This window comes from Balaenoptera borealis (genome assembly GCF_965194805.1).
Source record: "Balaenoptera borealis genome assembly, chromosome: 4".
NCBI lineage: Eukaryota > Metazoa > Chordata > Mammalia > Artiodactyla > Balaenopteridae > Balaenoptera > Balaenoptera borealis.
Window position 1 is genome coordinate 93,781,989 of NC_138861.1, and position 7,704 is coordinate 93,789,692.

General features: G+C 33.6%; 1 protein-coding gene across 6 annotated transcripts in view; it reads right to left on the reverse strand.

The window, feature by feature from the left end:
• PCDH7 (protocadherin 7) overlaps nt 1-7,704 on the reverse strand; it is a 407,243-nt gene that overhangs the window by 46,812 nt on the left and 352,727 nt on the right. Inside the window, exon 4 of one of the 6 annotated variants that reach the window (XM_082389248.1) lies at nt 3,190-7,695. The exons of the other annotated variants lie outside the window; for them this stretch is intronic. The gene's annotated coding sequence lies outside the window, so the exon portion shown is untranslated. Of the gene's footprint in view, nt 1-3,189; nt 7,696-7,704 lie in introns of those variants that run through there. 6 annotated transcript variants of the gene reach the window in all.

Consider the following 7,704-nt stretch of genomic DNA (forward strand, 5'->3'; position numbering starts at 1 on the left):
GAGGTTCTTCTCTAGGTCCTTTTTATATCCTTCAATTACTTCACAATTTTTTTTCCCCTCCAGATCTAGTGACCCAACTTTCTATTTTCATGCAAGCTTGATTGTATCCTTTTCTGTATTGGAAAGGTGACTCAAATCTTGGAAAAAAATATAAAATAGATTTTCTTGAATATTTAAGCAAAATACATTCTAAAAACTAGAAATAATTCTATCTGCCAAACTTCTCACAGCAGGGGAACAATTTTATATGATGCAAATAACTGAGAATACTTTGGGGCCTAGAGGATATCTTGTACACACACAGTTTAACTATGTTTTAGACTATGATATGTATTATTAGTGAAGTTATGGTTTGTAATATTTCAGCACTTATTAAGGGCCTGAAATATTAGGCAGGTTATTTCCATACAACGATTTTCTATTTACCCTAGGTCACTAGCACCAAGGAAAATGAACATCTGATGATGGGAGCACCATGGCAAGACTACCTCAGGCTTAATTAGGTAAGAATTTATAATATCCTGCTTAATGGTAACAAAGCAACAATGTATTGATACAAGATCTACATGTTATAGAATGAAACAATCATTCTATAATAATTATCAGAAGAAACAGAGCTAGGTTACTAATTAACAGAAAATTTCCTAAATTAATAGTGTACAGGGGTTCTTTTTTTTTTTTTTTTTTCTATTTTAAAATCATATTGTTTCCCATGTAGAAAGCCTCAGTTGATTCCTTCACTTCCAAGCCTCAATCGACCAGTACTTGGTCCTCTGTCAGGACCAGGAGGTGTTTTTTTATTAAAAGAGCAATGCTTATACTGAAATCATTTTTTTTGAAAAATAAGAATGGATAATTTCTCACAATGCTCTACTGCAAAACAGAGACCCAGACAAAAGACACCAACAGAAGTTATTTTGGAAGACAGAACAAGTACAGATATCTGATAAGAAACTAGGTTTCCTTGAAGGGCCTACAGAGAACCGTTCTGGGATCAGTTAGTCGATTCTCAATAAGAATAGAAAAGTTATAAAATCCCCTGCAGGTGGCCCGATGAACGACTCCCATTGCCTTTGGTTCCCTATCCTTAATCATCCTCAGATTCAATACTCCAGGGTAAAACTGAGGGTGGTAGAAAGGGACTCACTACACCAAAGAAATGCAATTTAAGATAGGTACAAAATCTACCAGGGGACCAATCTGCACAACCACAATTAATAGCCTAAAATAAAAGGAAAGAAAATGGTACCAGCGATATTTAAACCTAAGGTTTCAACCATAAAAATACCCTGCCTAGTAGATCTATAATTCAGTTCTCTATTATATCTTTGACTTTTATACAGGTCAATGTCTTTTTTGTTTCTGAAAATACACACCCAACTACTGTATTTGATTTCTCACCTATAGCTACACCTTTACTAAAAAGATGACTAGTTTGGCTATCAATATTTAAGCCCAAGGATACTGTCTTTTCAAATAACAAAATAATTACATGGCAAATTGACATTTGATAGAACTCTAAAGAACCATCCCTAAGGCATAATGTTTTTGGTTATATTGATCATGAAACTTAACTTGAATGTTTTAAGGATTTAAAGGAAAGTGTGTATTGACTGCAGGCAATGTTTTGGAGAAGCAGCCCTCAGCTGCACCATACATATTTTTTTGTTGTTGTTTATGTGTTTCCTATCAGTGGTGTTTGGACCAAGGGCAGGATTTTCTCTAATGCTCTCACCAGTTCCATTTGCCTCTAACAGATTCTATGAAATTGCTCCCAGCCCCACTGTTGGATGTGCCTTGCTGATTTGCTTCTGTTTATCAGAAATGCTTTCTCTTATCTCAGTATGACCTATCTGTGATTCTGTAGTATAAACTAAAACATTTCTTACCAAGAAAATACACGTTTCTCCTCATTATCCATTGTGAAGATTTTTGAGTCTTTAAGACATGTTTTGTCCAGTCTGTAGTCTTTCATTGATTTGTTTTAACATGTACTTATAAAGTATGTGGTGAAGTGATGGTCATACAGCTATCTCTCTTTTTAATGCAAAATCTAAATGGATTGGTTCAGCTTTGTATCGGGAGGCCTGGAATGTTTCTGTTCTAGAGATTGTTGCAGATATCTGCACAGATTCAAATATTTCATTCTGCAGATTGAGTTAGTTTTGATGACTTCACTGCAAGATTTTCTAGACAGTGGAACTATCACCTCATTTTCTCTTTAGCAATGGTAATTTGCAAATGGTTTTCACATACATAATTTCACTCAATTCTTCTTAGGACTCTAAAGAGGCAGGTATTATAATCACTATTTGGAGGATGTGGAAATTGTACAGATGGAAGTTACAGAATGTCCCCAAAAACAGTGCCGGTGAATTCACATCTTCTAACAAAATGCCCACCATAAACTGGAAAGGATGAATAGAAGTAGGAAGGTCATTTAAGATTCCAGCTATTAGGTGATGATAGACTCGAAAGACACATATAAAGATTTATAAACAGCTTCTATATTATCTCGTGATATTTTGTTTATAATAGGATTCCCCATATATTATCTCCTTTAATCTTCACAATAACCATAGAGGAAAGAAGGGACTCACACTGTTGTCTTTCAAAGTCTCAGAAGTTTAACTTCTCCAAGATCACAATTATAGGAGGAATTTGGTTATAGGAGGAACCAAAGATAAATCACAATGCAGTGGATGTATCTGCAGTGATGCTTTTAAGAAAAAATGTATGTTTGCATGTTAAGTTTAACAATTCATCTGCCAACTAATAGACAGACAGAAATTTCACTATACCTTGCAATTTCATTTCTATAACCTCCAAAGGAAGCTGTAGAAGACAAACATGCTTCCCATGTTGCTCAGGAAAATCCCAGCTATATACAATATCCCACTACCTCAAGAGATGGTGTCAGAGATATATGTCTTTAAGGAGCAGAAAGAAGTAGAAGAAGCCTATAAGTCCTTTGCTCCCTACCAAATTTCACAGAGCATCTTTTTAAATGAGTGATACCAGAAGTAGAACTTACCTTTTGACTATTACTCAGAGCAAAAGAGAAGGGAGCAGTGCTGACATTGGACTGCTATTTTTTTAGTTGTCACAAAGCTTTACTCTAAGAGGTTAAAAATAATTCCTTAAGGAATTATTACTCTTAGAGTAAAGAACATTGACTGTTAAAAATAAGAATACGGCATCCAGGGGCTTCCCTGGTGGCGCAGTGGTTGAGAGTCTGCCTGCCAATGCAGGGGACACGGGTTCGAGCCCTGGTCTGGGAAGATCCCACATGCCGCGGAGCAACTAGGCCCGTGAGCCACAATTACTGAGCCTGCGCGTCTGGAGCCTGTGCTCCGCAACAAGAGAGGCCGCGATAGTGAGAGGCCCGCGCACTGCGATGAAGAGTGGCCCCCGCTCGCCGCAACTGGAGAAAGCCCTCGCACAGAAACGAAGATCCAACACAGCCATAAATAAATAAATAAATAAATAAATAATTAAAATATATCATTAAAAAAAGAGTAAAATAATATTTAAAAAAAAAAAAAGAATACGGCATCCAAGCACCTGCCACTGGACAACAAATGCCCTACTCCACATTATTCTTTGGAAGATAGAAGCAGAATCAAACACTTACAAGAAAGGTGGGACAGCTTAGTTTAAGCTTTGAAATGGTAATGGATACACACACACACACACACACACACTTACACAAAAGAGAAAGGACAGAATACTTTTTTCACCTATAAAGACAAAATTAGGTAGTGCAGCTGGAATTGTCTCTAATGAAAGTGGAAGTCGCTTCCACACATTTTCATTCCCTTTCAGTCATAGAAATAGAAAAAAATGAGCATTAGGTGAGAGTCTGTTTGGAACATTATCAGTGCAGATGGCTGGACAACTTGAGAGGTATTGAAAGGTCAGTGGAATTGGAATTAAGGAGTCTTCTTACTCTCTGGATCTCTAGTTGACTCCATTTACAAAGTGAACTTTGAATAATCAGAGGCTCTTAAATTGCGTCTATGGGTCGCCTGGATTAACTGGAATTCCTGGAAATGTACACAGAATTGTGTGCAGAACTGTGAGTCTGGGCACGTGTGTAATTTTTCAGTGAGGGGGTCTTGAACTCTCATCGTATTCACAAAGCATTTCAAAACTCAAGTTAGTTAAGAACCATTGGACTAGTTGATGTGTAAAGACCCTTTCAATAGTAAGGTTCTATGATTTTAATAGAACAAATAGCTTCAGAGAAATGTAACCAAATCTCTCTGGAGAATAGAAATGTTACCACTGCTGATAGATTAGAACCTGATCCAAAACATACCTTATGTTTGTAGCTTTTTCTAATTCATTATTTTCTTTCTTCAATGTCTATCCCTACAAAATTCTTTGAATTTCATTTATTATATAATCCTTATATCTAACAAAGATAAAGGTTTGACATTTGCCTTTTTATATTTATTTGGAAAAGGATAATCTCATTTCTTAGAGATATAGAAATATGTATATTTTAGAGTATGTATCTATGGAAAATATTTGTACATTACTTTTCTTATTTAAAGAGAAACCTTATTCCACATCAACATTGTACCAAACACTTCTCAGAACATGGAATTAGGCAGTTTCTCATAATGTAAAGTATGCAGAAAATTTGAACATGTGCATGGGGAAAGAATAGTAACTCCATCAGGCAAGAGATTACTAAAACGACCACTGGAATGGAAATCATAGTACTTCAGATTGAGCCTGATTATAATTTCACAATTCAACCATTATAAATACTTCTAATTTTTCATTTCCTTTAATCATGCAAGCATTTAGCTCCACTCTTTAATTATATATATCCAGAATCTCACTTTCTGTGTTTCTAAGTTGTGAAATTCTTCTTCAGTGAGTGGAAACTTTATGCACAGATTTGTAAGTGGAATGAGAATTATATATTACATATAATTATATATTATATTTTGGTTGAGTAAACCTTCCTAATGATAGCTGTGAGAATAAATGAGTATTAGACGAGGATATAAAGTTATCTTTTCTAACCAACTCATTTTTACTTAATTTTTTTAATTTTAGTGATATTTACTACTATGGTTTCATTCAAAATATAGAACATAAATGAATTACTGATTAATAAAAGTTTGAAAAATCACTGTGAATCCACGTGTTAAATAAGATAACAAAAATAATTAACTTGGAAAAAATCATCTATTTTCATATCCTTAATCTTATAAATTCAAGTTACTTTCGAAATTTAAAAATATTTCCTTAATTATTTTTATATTTGTTTCTGTAGCAATCCACAAATAATTGAAATCCATAAGCATATATATAAGCATATTTTAAAATCTTTTTCAGGTAAGAAATAAATAAAACATCAGCAAGTTCAGGAAGCTGCCTTCAGACTTTGGTGACAGAATGTAATAATAGTCTGTCCAGAAATTTCTTCCGCATAATAGGAGTTTAAAAAAATGAACTAAGCTAGAAATGAAAGTTGAAAGTTATAATCAGAATATCACTGAAAATATTCATTATATTAAGAGATAATCTCTAATAATGCTACTTGTCAAGTGTATTTCGAAAAGGTTTTTTTAACTGAACAAGTTTTGTATTCTTGAACATACTGATATATGTTTAAGGGAATGTTTTGAGGAAGCAAAAAAAATGGATCTAGATAACACTTTCCATAGATATTCTCTAAGGAGACATAGGGTTACATTTTATTTAAACATTGATCGGTGAATTCAGAACAGAAAATAGTGAAGAATGAATATAAAAATAGTATGCTTCTCATCAATTTGTAAACCTCAAAGACTGAAAAACAATCTTCTCATATGCAAAGTAGGTGTCCAGTTCTAGAGGAAAAAAAGTCTTTTTTGGCATCATTAGGGTCGTATATATCTACTTTAGTGTAACTGCAAATATTCTTACTGTTTGAATTACAGTCTTAATATTTGTTAGCATTTATATTAAAGACAGATTACAGGAATTCCTTTCTTTCCTCCCCCCATGAAGTCTTTTAAAACAATGCATACATTTAATGCTTGTACACATCAAGGACTCTCTTCTCGTTAGGCACATTTGGCATAAGTGCAATGATCTGAATAAACTCTAAACTGGCAGGTTATTCCCGAAGGCTACTTCTCAGCCTGCTGACTTGGCTGTTAGCCACTGAAATCAAAGGAGAGGAAGGGGTGATGACTCGTGGTTTGCATACGTACACAATATCTGAGTCAGGTGTTTCTTAATCACATCTTTAGGGGTAATTATTAGGTCAAATTACATTTGACAAGCAGCTTTAAAATCTTACTAAGTTATCTGAGGCCTGCAGAAGAAAATTAGCTCGCTTTACTCAACAGAAATGTATGAAAGCTAAAATGTGGAGCTCATTAACATGGCCATTTTTTAGGATCTTTCCTTGTTGTAAGACTCTGATAGTTAGTTGATGGTTCTGTGAATATAATGTTACTTCTCCATTAGCTAAAATTGCTATTCAGAGAGCATGATTAAGTAGAATTATGGGGAAAAATGAAAAATTTTATAGGAAGCTTTTGTAAATTGCTTTAAAGAGATCCTCAAGTCAGAAAACACCTGTAAATATGTCACTATTCTAAATTTAACCTTAATAATTCTATACCAGGAATTGAAAAATGTAAAAGCACAATTATGATTCAAGCCATTCCTGATATTTTACACAGCATTTAATACAGCACCTATCAGTACAGAGATTTATTTACAATCTCACTCAACTTCACATGTAAGTAATGCCAAGAAAAGGAAAAAAAATAAGATAAATTTTTCTTGGAATTTTGTGTTTTGGTAGAGTAGCCAAAAAATACTTAAATTGTTAAAATAGCAGGGTGGTCTTTAAGAGGCATATATGTTTTTTTCTGTATTTATTACAAATTCTTTTTCTGTTTCTAAAATACATCGTATTATATGCCTTAGAAACTATAACATTTTACAGTTTAAACTATAGAAATAATGTTTTAAAGATATTGTTCAATTATACTTACTGGTATAATTTTGCCAACTTTTGCCAACAACACAATGTCACTGAAGTGTGGCCATTTTCAGCATGAGAGGTGATGAATGACCAGGAACTCATTTATCTAAAGCAAACAAGTGGTGCTCTTAGCTGTTTTCTGACTGAGTCAGAATTACAAGATAACGTGTCTGAAATAGTTCAAAAATGTAGTGCAAATGCACCGTATTAGGAAGTAAAAATGGAATGTCTAAAAGTGTAAGATATTTTGGGTGTTACACGTGATATATTATGTCATGTAACTAAACTAAGTATTGGAGCATAAAACCAGACTTTAATACTATCAACCATTGAAAACATTTAAGGTACTTGAAACTTTTGCTACACTCTACTAGGTAGGTGAAAAGAATTATAATTACTAATTTTTAAACGCTGACTTTCGTAGTAAGTTGATCACATTGAAAAAATGGCAGACCTGGGTACAGAGATACTAAGGGAGCAGGTGCACTTTATTTTTTTTACATTCTTTATCTTTTATACATTTTAAAGGGTTCAGAAGTAATGTTTTAAGTCAAATTACAATGTAATATGTTCTTTTTATTGTTAATTTGGGGAATTATCACAGATATCCTTGAGTCATGTATTTTTTTCACTAGCAATATTTTAAAGACCATTTAAACACCATTAAATAATGACTCTTGCCTTCAAGAAGCCTAGAAAGA